Source organism: Anabrus simplex, chromosome 2, assembly GCF_040414725.1.
Source record: "Anabrus simplex isolate iqAnaSimp1 chromosome 2, ASM4041472v1, whole genome shotgun sequence".
NCBI classification, from domain to species: domain Eukaryota; kingdom Metazoa; phylum Arthropoda; class Insecta; order Orthoptera; family Tettigoniidae; genus Anabrus; species Anabrus simplex.
The window spans coordinates 713,312,959-713,330,582 of NC_090266.1; the positions used below are offsets into that span (position 1 = coordinate 713,312,959).

Here is a 17,624-nt window from a genome sequence, read left to right on the forward strand (position 1 = left end):
GGTACAGTGAACTGCGACAACTGCATGTACTGTGCTCCTGAAAATCTTCACGTTCATGTGGACAAACATGTCAACCTTTTCGCTGCTGAATTCTCTGACAGGCTGGTGCGACCCCAGTACTGAATTTTTTCAGCCTACAACCTCATCAGATATTATCGCCAATTTAAACATAAACATAAAATACAAGCATTAACTACAGAAACATTTTGAGATGATATTTTAACTCACCAGTTTGTTCCTACAGTGTTCGAGACAGTTCATATTTGAGATCCAGGGTTCGATTTCACATGGTGTGGCGAAAAATTCATCTATTAAGAAGGTGCTTAGAAATTTTCATTTGCATTATGGGCTATGCCTATTATATTTATGCACAATGCAAAACCATACACATGATTAACAGCAGAAAGATTAAATTAAACACACAATATTGTTAAATGTAGGGCGGAACTTGTCATAAACTTAGCATTAACAGTCTGTTGATTATCTATTGCCTATTATTATTGTTATCTATTACCTATACTAATGTTGATAGAGGTGATTTGCTGCCAGAGAGAGGAAGAAATGGCACTGACCTAGGACTGATCGCGTAGTCGGACGACGAGTTTACGCCAAAGATGCATGCATTTCAAGCAGTAAACCTAGCTATGTCAAATAATAATCTGACCCTTGAATGCCCTGAAATGGATTATTTCGGGGTATTTGTGAATGAAGAGAGTAGCGGATGAAACACAGATTTTATAAAGAGACAGTTAATGCTAAGTTTATGATGTGTTCTGACTCCCTATGTCCAGCTCCATGGCTAAATGGTTAGCGTGCTGGCCTTCGGTCATAGGGGTCCCGGGTTCGATTTCCGGCAGGGTTGGGAATTTTTAACCATCATTGGTTAATTTCACTAGCACGGAGGCTGGGTATATGTGTTGTCTTCATCACCATTTCATCCTCATCACGACGCACAGGTCCATGATTATATGGTCAGCAAAAACTACACAAACCTGAAATTCCTATCAGACTAGTGGTATCGTATTCAAGAACTCCCTCAGCAAAATTAGCCCACAAAATGAATACAGAGGGATGTAGAAAAATGTACACACTCTTTGATAATCAATATTAATGGAACAAAATGACATACCATTTCAACACTTGAACGGGGGGGGGAAAGGTTATTTTATGCGTTTCAAATAACCCCCCTTAGTAGCCAAACGACGGTGATGCCGCTGAACTGCCGACCGAACTACGGCTGTCATTGTTGCCAGTTTGATAGCCGCACAGGACGCCTCAATGGTTTCTCATAGCTCGTTCAGAACTCGTCCATTTTTCAAGGTCCCATATAGGTAGAAGTCAAGAGCTGTAAGTTTTTTTTATATAAGCTGCTTTATGTCGCACAAACACAGATAGGTCTTAAGGTGATGGCGGGACAGGAGAGAGCTAGGTGTGAGTACGAAGTGGCCGTGGTCTTAATTAAGATACAACCCCAGCATTTGCCTGGTGTGAAAATGGGAAACTACGGAAAACCCTCTTCAGGGCTGCCGGCAGTGGGGTTCGAACCCATTGTCTCCTGAATACTGGATACTGGTCACAATTAAGTGACTGCAGCTACCAAGCTCAGTGGTGTAAAGTTTGGAGACCATGGTGGGTACTCATCAGCTCCTCTTCGACCTATCCATCATCCAGGTTGATTTTCATCCAAGTAGGCTCTGACATATTTGTATGAGGCAAACCGCCATCTTGTTGTGGGTAAAATCTTTCATTTCGAAACACCTCTCAGATGGCAGGTAAAATCGATGTTTGCAACATATGAAGACACATCTCACCAGTTACGGTACCTTCAAAGAAGAATGGGCCAATGAAACTGCATGATGATAGACCACACCACCAATTAACACCGGGTAGATTAACTCTTTCACTGCTGCGGTCGAGTATACTCGTCCTCCGCGAAGTGAGCCGCCAGTGCTGCAGTCGAGTATACTCGTCCTGAACTTTGCGCCGTCAGTGCTACGATCGAATATATTTGATCTGTCTTGAAACATTCGTATATGTTCCTGCCATCTATTGGCTAACCTTAGAACAACTTAGTTACCTTTCTATTCCCATACGGCGTGCAGTATAAAAGTCTCTCTTCTGTCACCTAATGTAAACAAATACTCTAGTGTTTCCATCATGGCTGCCGCTTATGATCGTAACATGCACAAGAGCACCCAGAGAATATTCTTAGTATTTTGGAGGAGATAGAGTGCGATGTGGATTTCCGTTCGGCTACCCCGTTCTGCTCCAAGTTATTTGGGACCGTCAGTCGATGTTTAATGTCGGAGCTCTTCAATAAGTCGTTAGACTGCTTGGTGACATACTCTGTTCCATTACCGGATTGCAGGAACTTTATCTTCTTGATGAACTGTGTCTCAGTCATGGTTTTGAACGTCTCGAATTCACCAAGTACTTTGCTCTTCTTTCGTAGAAAACAAACTTCACTCCAATGTGTAGAGTCATCGATGTATTTAACAAAGTATCTGGCACGACCATTTGATTCGATCTTCATGGGCCCACACACATCTGTGTGTATGAGTTCACCAGGAGCAAATTTCCTTTGAGACAATTTAGGAAATGGCTGACGTGTCATTTGCCCCTGAAAACAAATCTCACATTCATTGACAGAGTTATAGTCACTAATTTCAAGTCCTTGCACAGTGTGATTTCTTGCTGCTTCTCAAAGATCTTTGATATTGAGATGTCCCATCTTCCTGCACCACTCCATCAAAAATTTCCTTTCGTCACAGCTTGCCAGAGCAGTTTTCTGCAGCTCGATCACACGTGAATCACTCACAAAGCATAGTCCAACAACCAGATCCAAGTGCAAAACTACATTGCCGTCCTTTTTGTTAACTTCTGCCTTGTGTTCATCAAATGTCACACGATAATCCTTATCAACTATCCTCCCGACTGACAGAAGATTGGTTCATAAATCTGGCACGTGTAAAACTTCACTCAAGTCATCTGTCTTATCGCCGTTAGTTCACTGGTATCATCAACTGTGCAATGCCTTTGGCACTGATTTTCGTGGAACAGGAGTTTGCCAGGTTCAACATTTCAGAGTTGTTTGATTCAGTACACATAAAACTGTCAATATCCTTGGCCATGTGTGCGGTACACCCACTATCCAAACACCACAGTTTATTGTCTGTCGAATGGACCAACGAGACGTTTGTTTCATGACACTCTCGAAACTGGCGCAGTGTACTATGACGTGTTTTCCGTCTTGCTTTTGTTTTGGTCACTTTTCACTCTCGATTGACATTTCGCTGCTTTGTGACCTGGCTTTTTTGCACTGTCACTGTCATGCTTATTCGATTTACCTGGTTTACCACAGTTCTGACTGTTGTTTATTGTTCTGTTTCTTTGCTAACATCGCATTCTGCACACATGTTTGTCGATTACTCAATCGTGGGTCACTTTCCTCTACTGTATTTATGCGCAATGTTTTGGGACTTGGGAGTTCCTCATGTTACTTGATAGTGATACAAAAATTATCAAAACTTGCCAGTAAACTGTAGAATATTGACAGAAGGTTGTCGTTTATCGGCACTTCCATATCGCAGAGTCAGTTAATAGCATCGAAGAATCTTCGCAGATGGTCACGAATGTCGTTGCCCTCATTCATGCTTTGAAGCACTATTTGTTTCAGCATATAAGCTTTCCTCGCAGGGCCTTTGGACTGGTAGACACTTTCCAACATTTGCCAAAGTTCTCTCGACGTCTACAGTTTCAACTTTGTTGAAGAGATTCCCAGAAGTATGTCTGACATAGCCTTAGTATCTCCTGATTCTCACGTCATTACTGCGGTCGTATTCTCTGCATTTATCTCGGGCTTCACTTTCGCACCATTCACATAGTTCCACGTATCGTTTTTAATAAGTAACGCTTTCATGTGAATTTTCCATGTGTCATAATTGTCTTTTGAAAGCATTTCAATGCGTATTGTCGCAGACCACGCCATTTCTCGTTCTTTCTTGCCATTTTCCAGATAACGTAACCACACTTTTGCGTCTTTCTACAATTTCACTTTCTCACACGCGATACCTGGGCCCATAACCTATTAATAATGTTGTGGGTTGTGAGGTGAAACACGATGCCTGTTAATTTAGAGTGCGGGTTTATTGTACACAAGAGTAGAACAAGATTAACAGAAAGAATACATCTCAACAGGTCAAGTGAGCAGCGTAAACTGAACTGTACAAAAATGGTTGCACATAGTCAAGGACAAAACACTGAATAACACCAGAAGGCAAGCACTAGAGGGCGGCTCAATTTGAATCATTCATAACAAGAATTTTTTTTTCAGTACTAACACTTCTCTTGGCACTTTCACTGTGTTTGTTATGATCACATGTTTTGGATTGACATTATATTCTAGGCATTGTGTATTAAACCAAATGTTGAGGTTAGCGGTGGAAAACTTTAGCATGAGTCTCTTGAGGTTATTGGTGGAAAACTTATAATGAGCCTGTAGGAAAAAAAAAAAAAAAAAAAAAAAAAAAAATGCTCTGCTTGACAAGCATTCTTCAAATATTTAATGGTTGTAGCAGAGATAGATTTATTTGTGATAACTACATCTAAAACTTACAATACCATAGAATTGAAGTATAAACTGATGACTATTCATACCAGGAACAGAAGGTAAGACAACATCAGTCCACCCTTGTGTTTGCTCCCAGCATGCTGCATCCCTGGATGGCTGTTTACTAAAGGTTTATAGTCACAAATGAGTGTATCTGGATATTCTTGCAGACATTACTAAATTTAAAAAGCAATGAAATATTACAACTCTTTGCATTGGGATTTGAATCTTGGATCTTCAAAGGCCTGTGTCTTAAATATTACATCAATAAGATACTCTTACTAGTAAACAACACTGTGGAAAGACTGGTTGAATTAGTGACTAGGCAGTGTGCCAGTGTTATGTAATATACTGATAATTCAGAGTAAAGTGTGTGGGTCTATGTGTGCGCACATCCAATGCATTGCATATTATTTTTTGGTGTGCTAGTCACACCTGGCTGCGCTCTCTGGCACACAATATACACATTAGTACCTGAACTGTGATATCAGCTGCAGCAGGGAAGTATTGATCAAATTCTGAATCCATCTAGTATGTTATTGGCTTAATACACAAGAGTGTATATCTAATCATGCCCAATTTAGTGCTAATGCCTTACCTGGAAATTTCTCAAATGTCTCTAGCTAATGTACAAGTAATATATGTCTAAATAATAGAGAATATGCTTATTTCTAAGATACTAGTATTTTATTCTGCTCATATATTGTATGTCACCTAGAAGCAGGTTAATTATATTGCAGTAATGGGGTGTTCTTATCCAGATGACCTCTAAGAAGCCTTTGACGTACAGTGTGAAGTATTTGAATTATTCTGACTTCAGAGATCTGCAGAAACTTGCATCTGAAGTAATGCTCTGCTGAAAACAGACAATGAAGATAAAAGGGTTAACGGACTTGAGATCAAATGCCTGAGATTTGAAAAGTGTCATCCATTCACAATTCATTTCAGTTGAAGTCAGGTATATTCTCAACCATCCCACATTTAAGGAAATTAATGCCATATGAAAAGGAAGAAAAGAGAAACAGATTTTGTGGAACACTATCATTGTCGTTCCAAAATATTCGAAGAGGCTAAGTTTGTTAGAAGTCAAGGCAGAGGACTTATTCCATTTACTCATCACTGGGGTCATCCCTTCTGATTACAAAAGCTTCATTAAAATCATCCCAACTGCTAACAAGGGAGTTGGCGCAAGTTGCATTCATGATTGTAGGAAAGTTGTGGTTCATCTGAGAGTATAGACAATAAATATGCAAAACTTGCATGCCATCATCATTTACATGCTTTCCATAGCCTTGTACATCTTCATATACAGAGTTCAAAAAATGGGTTCTTGGTAGTTCTTGGTAAAAGATTATGAGGATGAACATGTCTACAGAGTACAAAAGGCCAGAAGCAGAGTTGCTGATCACAATACAAGCACTTCATGAACGCCTGTTTCAGCAGTCTTCCAAAACACATCGCATTTCAACACCTAAAATCTGTTCTGGCAGTGCTTTAAACCTCCCGGGGCAGAAGTCTGCAAAGCCAGGAGAACAGAACTCATTGCGTATAATGCACATCAGTAATGAAATAGAATCCCTTGTCGATAACGTGAACTGAAGATTGTTCAGGATAGTGTGGTCTTCCACCCACTTGAGCACTGCCATGAAGTGACGAAAATATAGCACATCGAAAGGTTGGTGGACATCCAGGAGGGATGACCTTGAATGTACACACTGTGTCTTTAGGCTTGATGGTATTTATATGTGCTCCATTCCAATATGTGCTGACTGAGTCAACCAGAAGAAGAGACTCCCACACTGCATTTGGTATGAAGACATCTTTAAAGAACTGAATCATGATTTGTTTGGTGTTTGGCTGAACTTCAGAATCACCTGAACCAGATTTTTGTAGTTGGAGCATGTTTTGTGATACTCCCACTACAAATTGACCTTTTTGTTCTTGATAAATCACCAGTATCTTTGGAAGCACGTATCCGCTAGCTTCAGTAATGGCGAGTAAGGATACTCCAAAACCAGGTCAGACACATTGGGCATTCTGAGAAAATAAAGAAAGAAAAACAATCAAGGGATGCTGGTTCACAACCAATAGTGGTTCCAAGACACCGTTGAAGATTTGTTCTGCCGCCAAATATGTTGTTCGCTTGGGCTATCCATCTTCGAATGGACATCTGGGATATTTGCTTCAACAAGCAAGGTGACTATATTTAGGCAGATATATCACCCATACATCACCCTTTACTTCCTGTTTGTTCATATTTTTCAAACAATAAGCCATTACAGAAACCAACAAAAGACCCAGATTGATTGATTTCGGCACCTCTTGTAGATGTCGCTCCAGCAGCTTTATCACATAACCTTGAATGATGCCAATTTAGACTACAAAATACAGGTAGTAATTTTATTCTGAAACAATTCACCAGGAAAGTTTAACTAAAGGGACTGCAATTATTGTGATACGATGTTAGACCTGGTCCCTTATGAGTGAATTACAAATCAAATGTTTGTAACTGACAATGTAATTGATGATGGCACTTATGCATATTTCTTTTTTTTTCTTTTTACAGTTTGCTTTACATCACACTGATACAGATAGGTCTTATGGCGATGTTGGAATAGGAGAGGCCTAGGAGAGGGACGGAGGTAGCCGTGGCCTTAATTAAGGTACAGCCCCAGCATTTGCCTGGTGTGAAAATGGGAAACCACGGAAAACCATCTTCAGGGCTGCCGACAGTGGGGTTCGAACCCACTATCTCCCGGATACAAAATCACAGTCGCGCACCTCTAACTTAATGGCCGACTCGCCCTGCAATATTTCCTATCTAAACATCACGCACGTTCACTTGTGTCACAACTTTCTTACAATCATGATCCAACTTGCACAAACTCCCTTGTAAGATATGTTGTACCTTGGGTGACTAGTGATGAGGGAGAAGAGGATTGCATGCACGTGCACTCTCTCGGTCTCTCTCAAGAAAGTACACTAGTGTCCAAAAGTTAAGCATAATCACTGAACGAGGCCATACCGCCTGATAGGAATGTCAGACAGATTGCTGAACAAATGGAAGCTGACTCGCACACCATATGTCACACAACTTGTCCAAAGAAACAGTGTCAGAAATGTTCTGACAGCTAAAGGTACACCTTTGACAACTACTAACAAAACTTGGCAATGTCTTCCATAATAAAATATGCTGTTAATAGGGTGTATGGTTACCCCCTAACGGCCACACATGCTTCGCAGTGACATGACATGCTCTCTATCAGATGGTCCAAGAGCTCTTGTGGCAGTTGATCCCATTTCTCCTAAAGGGCAACACGAAGGCCTTGGAGGGTCCTCGGTGGAGGCTGACGGGATGCAATTTATCTCCCTAATGCAAAGATCCGCAGATCTCGCTGGCCAGTCCATACGATGAATGTCATCCCCAGCCAGAAATTCGTCCACCAGAGCAGCGCAGTGCGGTCGGGCATTATCGTCCATTAAGAGGAAGTCTGGACCAACCGCACTTCTGAAGAGTCGAACATGTGGTCTCAGTACCTCATCCTTGTATCTCAGAGCGCTAGCAGTGTTTCTCGGACCACCCATGAAGATGTGCAGGTCCGTATGGCCATTCCACATGATGCCGTTCCACATCATGACGCCACCACCACCATATTGGTCCCGTTCCACGATGTTCCTGTGGTTGTATCGGCTACCCGATTCTCTCCAGATTAATTTGCGACTGGAATCGGTCTGCAAACTGAAGCGGGATTCATCTGTGAAGAGCACATACCTCCATTCATTCACGGTCCAGTTTCGATGTTGACGGCTCCGCAGTAAACAGGCCCATCTCTGTGCTGGAGTGAGTGGGACGCACACCGCTGGACGTCGGGCAAACAGCCCTGCTATTCTGAGTCTCCGGTGCACAGTTTGCCAGGAAACGGCAACGCCTGAGATGGCTGCAAGCTCAGCCGACAATTTTCTTGCAGATGCACTCCGATTTCATTGGACGGTTAACGCCAGATATTGGTCCTGCTGTGGGGTGGTTACCCTTGGTCGACCTGGTACTGGCCTATGACTAACATCTCCTGTGTCTCGAAATCTTCTCCAAAGCCTGGAAATGACACTTCATGGCACATTCAAGGATACGCCGACTGTGGTCTGTGTCTAGCCTGCTTCCAGGCGGCCAAGTATTCTAACCTGCAAAACGGGGTCCAAATGGCATCATTGTGCCATTATGTTGTCACATTCACCATGGGGCTACGCTCCACACACTATACCAGGACAAACACGACTGAGGGAATATGGTTTAAAGTTCAAATGTGTTGAAACCGGTCCCAAATGAACAGGTTGTAACTTCTATTTGGTTTAACTTAACAACGGAGTATTGAAAGATGGATCCTTCCTTCTATATAATATTGTATATGAGGGAATATGGGGCGCAGGCACTGGCTGTGTTTACTTTGCCGTTACACCGCTAGTCAAAGCAGGGAACACTCCTTTCCTATACACAGCGAACATGTAAGGTTGGTAGGTGCATATGTCGTGCGATTTGCGGTCTATCTCCTGTTTCCCTGCTGAACGTTTGGACACTAGTGTTTATATACGAATTCACTCACAACTTAAATATTTCAAGTGCTTAACATTACAGTTTAAAATACTATAGGCTGAGCTTACTACTAGCTTAATATTACAAGTGGTAATAAAGTAAAGTTAAAAACTAACTACCCAACAACACCACTACAACAACTAGAGTACGACAAGCAGTTCCATGGAAAGAAAATAAGACAAGAAATACTGCTAATATAACATTCTAAATCCTGCGTCATCATATGCATTTCACACACAACTTGAGTATTTCCCGTGCTTAACACTACAGCTTACAATACTATAGACTGATCTTACTCTTAGCTAAACATTACAATGTTAATAAAGTAGAGTGAAAAATTATGCCACAACAACAACAACAACAACAAGTCCATTGAAGGAAATTATTACAAGAAATACTACTAGTTTAACATTCTAAATCATGGAATTGCGTGGCGATTTTATCATATGTTATTTATGGAATTGCACATGTACAAGTACACTTGTGGGTAGTTACTAGTAATCTTATTATTCGACCAACCAAGCAATATTAAGGCAAAGAGAGGACACAGATGTTTTGATACTGTCACTGAGACCATGAGATATCGACCCCAAACCCCGTCAACTTGGAAAGAATATTTATTGTGATCTAGTGAGAAAATAAAAGCAAGTTAATTTTATCTTGCGAAAAATAACATTACCCTACCAGGGGTAGAAACAGTAATAGAATATGCAGACATTAAATATCCTTGCTGTTCAATAGGTGACTACCTATGAAATAGTTTTAACACCACGACCGCAAGGTGCTTTCGTCAGAAAGCACGCACTAAACTTGTATTTCAAGACCGAGCCATACACCCAAATACTCACTTAGCAGAGCAACACGAAGCAGTGTTGAAATTCCAGAGCATTATCTGCGGTAAGAACAATTAAAGAGGGGAAATGTGAGGGAAAAATTAGAATAGGCACACTTTTCATAACAACAAAACTACCAGCAAAATATATTTTCATACTTTAGAAGTTAACAATAGGTAGAATAAAACATCTTTACAGCAAGAAGAAACACGCTTTGAAAGTAAGGTAAGGGTGTATTCTGCCTTAAGGCAGGTCCGAACCTCCGCAGAGGTGTGCCTGAGCCAGAGTTTACGTACGGTAGGGTGGCCAGTTCCTTTCCGCTCCTCCATTCCCTTACCCCCCACCAACAGCGTGTGGCAACCCATCCAAATCTTGACCACGCCCAATGTTACTTAACTTCTCAGATCTCACGGGATCCGGTGTTTCAACATGGCTACAGCCGTTGGGTCTTTGGTTAACATCCACCTATATACCTTTTTTATTTTTATTCTGAACACGATTGGTAAAAGTTTGTAGAAAAATAGATTCCTAAGAATCATTACTAGAATTTGAATGGATCAGTCACTAAACGTTATCACAGTTTTTTCAGAAACCATGGCATTAACACAATAAAAAATGCTTATATAAAAATATAGCTTTCAACATTCAATCCTCTTATAGGCCACCGTAAAAATGAAACCACCAGGGTTAATTTGTAAAACTTCGACAACAAGAAAAGTATAAATGAATTAACAATAACAATCTTGACCAAAAGGGAGAATAATGTGAGATGGGGAAGGAAATAGGAAGGAAGAGTCTGGCTGCTCAACTTATTGTACACACATGTGAGGTGCATTTGTTCCGTAGAAACACTTATTGTTCATCTTTCCTGTTCTTGTCCACACGTAATGTCAAGCAGGATGCAAGAACAAGTTTATTTGTTTAGGAGCAAAGTTCTCGTATAAAAGGAGAGAACACAATAAACCATGAAAAATGGCATAAAGTTTATACTACATATGCTGCCTGAAGGGCAAATGAGTAAAGAGTTCCAGTAGAACTTGTAAGGTAGAATTAATTTTGCTCATCCAGCCCAGCATTGACAAGTCAGATGTTCCAGTTTGACAGAAAGAGATAAGTATGTGCGGACGAGCCACATCGATGTCAATGCTCCCTCCACACACTGTATTCCTCGCTCGATGCCTGACTGCCTGACTAGCACACACATCTATAGAGGACTGGAAACAGTGGCAAGAAAGATCGAGAAGGATCTGTGATGCAGCCAATGACGTAGAACAGGGCAGGTTAGGGAGCAAATACCTGCACAGTACACAACCAGCAGGCCGAGTAGATGAAGTAGAATTTGAAGAATGAATCACATGCTGGCGTTAATGTTGAAATAAACGTAGCAGCAGGTAGCCGATCATGATAACCGACGAAGCAGGAGAACAGGTAGATGATTTATGTAGTATTTATGATGTGAGTACATTGCACACTACTGTAAGTGACCATTGCCACCAGGATATTTCCCAGTTGTGATGTATTTGTTAATAATAATAAAATTAAAAACCTGATCGATATCCCCAACTTTAAGGCATCGTGGTTATCAGTTCTGTGTACTAAGTACATGGTCAGGCCCATGGTGGCTGTTTTAACTCATTTTTTCCCTCTTGTCTGTCAGGCAGGTTCTTTCTCTATTTCTTCTTTGCTTACAAAATATTATGACCATTGATTTTTATAACTTTCTCTTTCGTGTTTTCGGTTTCTTCTCCAGCATTGTCTCCGATTCTCATTTTGTTGATTTTACTTGATAGGAAGAAATAGTCAACTTACATGAGAGATGGTCACAAACCAGATGAATATTTTTAAATATTGCATTTGGTGACAAAAGTTGGCATGACTAACTTCACATTTAAATATGATGTAATAGCATACTTTACTAACATGTACATGCATGTGTAGACTACATTCTATGATGAAAACAGTTATCTGCTTTTATAAATTATTAATAATAATAATAATAATAATAATAATAATAATAATAAAAGATCATGAGTCTTAAGTTGATAATAGACTATAACAGGAGATGAACCAGAGATATGGTGATAAAATTTGTAGATTTCAAGAAAGCTTACGATTGCATCCATAGAGAATCTCTGTTTGAAATTTGTAGACACCTTGGACTACATGCCAAATTAATAAACTTGATAAAATTGACTCTAACACCGAAAGTGGAGTTTAAGGGTGAAATATTAGTAATTTGAAATTAAAACTGGATTACGTCAGGGTGATGGGCTCTCACTACTATTATTTAATTGTGCTCTAGAAATGATAATGAGGGAATGGTTTAGGAAATGTCCCCCAAAAATAAATATTCGCCAAGAAATCAAAACAAATTTCCTGGGTTTTGCTGACGATTTAGCACCATTAGTAGTTGACATAAAAGAAGCAAAATCCCAGATATCAGAACTTCAAAACATTGCAAATAAAATTGGCCTCAAAATATCATTTGAAAAAACAGAATTTATGCCCCAAAAACCAACACAACTAAAAGAAGTTACCATAAATGGTAACAACATCTAAATAGTAACTCAATTTAAATATTTTGGAGAAGGAATAATACATAACCTAAATGAAAAAATCTCAATCCAAACAAGGACAAATAGATTAGGCAAAGCACAAAAATTAACATGGGATATCTACAAAAAGAAATGTCTATCGATAAATGCAAAAATAAAACACTACAACACAGTTATAAAAGCTTAAGCTACATATGCAGCAGAAACAATTTTTCACCTGAATAAACAATCAAAGACTGACAGACTTCAGAAAATTGAAAGGAGGATTGGAAGGACCTTCATCAACAAAAAATACCAGAAAGATGGACAGTGGCGGATAATACCTAACAAAGTCATGTACAAAGAGCTAGGACCCATTACAGATACTATGCATAAGAGGAGACTGGGATTCTGTGGACATATCATGAGGATGCAGGATTCGAGACTTCTGAAACAACTAGTACAACACAATCTCGTCTCAAAAAATACCACAACAGGATGTAAATGGATCAGAGAAGTAAGAGAGTATCTGAAGTAAATAGGCCTTACAACAGAAGATACCACAAATAAGATAAAATTGAATACAAAACTCAAGACTACAAACCTCCACTTCATCCATATGCGAAACAAACAAACAACATGCATATTTTGAACCGAGGAAAGGTCACGAAGATCAGAGCATCTGAAGAAGTACTGGTAGGACCGCAAAGCCCGAGCAATCCTTCAAAGAGACGTGAACGATGAACTGACTAAAGTGATCCTATGCAGTCATAAAACAAAAAGAATAAGAAATAATAATAATAATAATAATAATAATAATAATAATAATAATAATCATATGGCCTCAGCTACCGTGTGCAGACATTTCTATTTTTGACACTATCTGGCTGTCTGCTCATCAATTTTGATGTTCTGTTTTACTCTAGGCCTACTAGATAGCAGACAGAGTAAACCGAAACTCTCTTGGGCATCTATGGCTGAGTTTTTAATGAATTTTATTGGGTAAACACCAAATGTGTTACCAGAGTTCTTTTGCATGCCAACATTGTACGACATGGAGTGTCGAATGGACTTTTGTCCGCCCTTCAAAAGCCCGACTACCTCTGTCGGGTTTGAACCCGCTATCTTGGGATCTGGGGGCCAACACTCTACCATTGATTCACAGAGGCAGCTTTATAAATTAATATTTTCAAACCATTATCTTTTTATACAGAGATAAGTGCAAGTTACTTCATGTTAGATGGATAACATTTTACATTATTTAGATTTACCTTATTCAGATACTGATTCTTATATTTGAGGTTCCCAGAAACTCTCAATGATTGAAAAATCACTTTCATTTTCCAAAGCTTTGATAAACTGAGTGTCCTCATTTTTGTCAGTCTGAAACAGCAGGGTTTATTTATAGCAAGCACTATTTTCCTGTGGGTTAGCGAAGATTACCATAAAACAGAACAGGAGAGAATAACAAGTCCTTGTAACTTCTCCAATGGTTTTATTCATTTGTTATAGTGTCTGTATTGCACTATACAGAACACAGATTCTCAAGACAGGTAGCTTATGACCAGGGCCAGGATTTTGATGACCTAAAAGTATTCAAAAATGATCTATAAACAATGGCAAAAATCCAGTAAAATGATCCAAAAACTAAAAAAATCACATAAATTTTAAAATAAAATTTTACAATCAATTTACTAATCGAGTTGGTATAAACCTTATTTATCTTATAGACATTATAGTAAGCTCTTGGGTTTTTGCCATGTCAAGAAAACAAGGTGAAATTCTTTACGTTTTGCAGAGAACTTTGCTCCACGTCTTCAGAAGAAAATCTTGACTGTTCACGAGGAAGACTTCTCCAATTGGAGGTGCATCTCCTGGAATGTGGAGATTTCCAAGAAGTAAGTGGTGAGCAAAGTTTCTTTAGTCCCCGGATTGACAAAGCGTTATGAAGATTCTCACGTCTCCGTATTCATCCTCGCTTAAAGTTGTGACAGTATCTAACGCCACACGCGTAAATGCTTCAAAATCCTCAAACATGTAAGAAAATTACTCAGAAAGTATAAAATAGCCTAATACATTCCATAAAACGACCAAATAATAATGTATAATTTAGAAAATGACCTAAAAATACAAAATGGCATAAATGACAAAAAATGACCTAATAAATTAGCATTTCTACAATGTGGGAACTATGATTGGGAATTCTGTACAAGTTAGCAATGTCTGTCGTGAATCAGTTGAAAGATATGTCGTCAAAATCCTAGCCCTGCTTATGACTGTATCTGATGGACTCCCTCAATTAATCTACAGATCAGTACAACCATAGTGTTGTTGTGGTAATTAACTGCAACTTCAGAAACTTTCAATTTGAATTTTCTCTGAACTATGATTTTTGGACTTACAATGTCTGTGCACTCTGCCATTAACGTTCCCTTGATCAGTAAAATTAACATACAATTAACTTTTTTTTTACAAAAAGTTCTTATGTTCACATAGCTCTGCATTAATTTATATTTTTGTATGAATAATTGATATTACTCTTTTTTCATTTTTTTTTTCAGGTATTTCAAGCAGAGGGAAATATTTATGATGAATAGAACCAATAAGAAAATGATGAATAATTCAACACTCACATAAATGTACAGTAAGAGCACATATGGAAAAATATTTTACTGGTGATTATTTTACTAGTAATGAGAATTGTTATTAGAAGGATACTAGGGAGAGTTATGAAACGTATGGCATTTATGACTAATACTGCCTTTAAACTCAAGTAAAACGTAAGTAGGTGCTGTTTGTTTTAGTGCAAGATCCAACCAAAGTGAAGGATTGTTGATTTAACTTTACATAGGCTGTGCATCTATTATTTTTTTATCCCCATTATTTTAAACTTTGTGTGTTTATATTATTTTGTGCTTTCATGTGCGGAGCACAAACTCATGATACTAGTATCAGGTATGTGATAATACAATAAGTAATATGTGGGTACTAAACTATTTAAAAAATACTCAAGTGTTCAAAAAACACTAAAAGAAGCACATTGCCTGGTCATTTAATAAATAAAAAGATTCATTTGTCATTCATCTGCAATAATATGTCTTAAGAGAATGAGAAACTGGATGGTAGAAAGTAGCAGCAATATAAGTATGTGACAAATGCACATCACATGCAGGCACCATTCATTTATATAAAAGAGAAAAGTTTCCATTATGATTATTCTTTTCTGCTGTTGGAAGCAGAGTTTGTATAAGAGTTCACAGAATCTCCCGTAACAATATAGGTAAGTGTATATGTAAGTGTAAATGTAAGTGAAGGTACTAGAAAAGACAAGTCAGAAGGGGGCAGGGGTGGAGGGTGGGACTTTAATCTTTTCATTAGTATTATTCTATCCTTCAGTAGTTATAAAATACTGCATTATTGGATTTTGATGTTTTTAAGGATATAAAAGCTGTATATACTGTTGTGGAACAGTCACAAAAAACCAGACGTAAAAACAAAAAGCATTGACAGAACACTGGCATTCTAATGATTAAGTGACATTGAATTAAGTTGCAGCCATTGGATTTCTACATTTCTTTTGATGACATTGCTGCACATTTGACAAACTTGCAGAATAGTAAAACCTTAGAATTTAGGTTCTCACACGTTGATTCCTACAGTCATACTTGGTGTCCACATTATAGCTTAAGTAACTAGATGCTAGGAGTGAAATTAGAGTTTCATTTTATATTTTGAAACATTTTGGTGGTATGTAGGAATAATTCCTTAGTTACCAAAATACTGGTTTTCTTATAATTACATGATACAAATTTACACTTTTCTTTAACACACAAGAGTGATTTTTCTGTTCATACCAGTTTTCAACACTTTCAGCTATTTTGGGACCAAAATTGTGTTTAATATCTGTATAAAATGAGAAACTCTAAACATTCTGTGGATCAGTGGTAGAATATTGGCCTCTGCATCTTAATCTTGTGTTCAAACCTGGTAGAGTGGTGAGATATTAGAAGGGTGAAGAAATAGTCCATTCGGCACCCCGCACTGTTCACCGTCAGCATACAAATGATCTCGCGTGGCAGATTTCATATTTACCCGATGAAATGAATGAAAACTTTGCTGTAGGTTACCCATCAGAATTCCAGTTTCTAGTATAGAAAAATATTGACCGGGCGAGTTGGCCGTGCGCGTAGAGGCGCGCGGCTGTGAGCTTGCATCCGGGAGATAGTAGGTTCGAATCCCACTATCGGCAGCCCTGAAAATGGTTTTCCATGGTTTCCCATTTTCACACCAGGCAAATGCTGGGGCTGTACCTTAAGTAAGGCCACGGCCGCTTCCTTCCAACTCCTAGGCCTTTCCTATCCCATCGTCGCCATAAGACCTATCTGTGTCGGTGCGACGTAAAGTCCCTAGCAAAAAAGAAAAAGAAAAATATTGAAGTAGACACGAGGCAGCCCCAATGACAAAAATCAAAATGACTACACACTATCCGAGGTCTACAGTTATCACCACCATCATCATCATCATCATCATCATCATCATCATCATCATCATCATCATCATCATCATCATCATCATCATTTAGAACAGCAGACACTCATAAAAGAGGATCATATATAATATTTCAGTGGCCGATATTTTTCAGTCTGGCATCCAAGGTTCCCAAAGGTCTGTAATAATTCAGTAGACCGAGCGAGTTAGCCATACAGTTAGTCGCGTAGCTATGAGCTTGCATTTGGAATATGGTGGGTTCGAATTCCACTGTCAGCAGCGTCCTGAAAATGGTTTCCTATGGTTTCCCATTTTCACACTAGGCTATAGACGCTACCTTTCTATTCCTAGCCCTTCCCATTTTGGTGTCACTGAAAACCTTTGATGTGTTAGCGTGACTTTAAACCACTAGGGAAAAAGAAAAGGATTCAATAGTAGCAGCAACAACAACAAGCAGCCACCTTTAAGTTGAGAAATACAGGTAAAAAGAAAAGAAACATCTTTTGATGTCTGTGTTTTTATTTACGTGTAAAATAATGTATCTACTTGCTACTATACCGCAGAGAAGGCAA

The 17,624-nt window shown here is 38.9% G+C and overlaps 1 protein-coding gene across 1 annotated transcript in view; it reads left to right on the top strand.

Moving 5' to 3' along the window:
* LOC136863059 (uncharacterized) overlaps positions 1–17,103 on the top strand; it is a 303,511-nt gene extending 286,408 nt beyond the window's left edge. Inside the window, exon 11 of the mRNA XM_067139388.2 lies at positions 15,126–17,103. The gene's annotated coding sequence lies outside the window, so the exon portion shown is untranslated. The remainder of the gene's footprint in view (positions 1–15,125) is intronic.
* Positions 17,104–17,624: the final 521 nt, after the last annotated feature.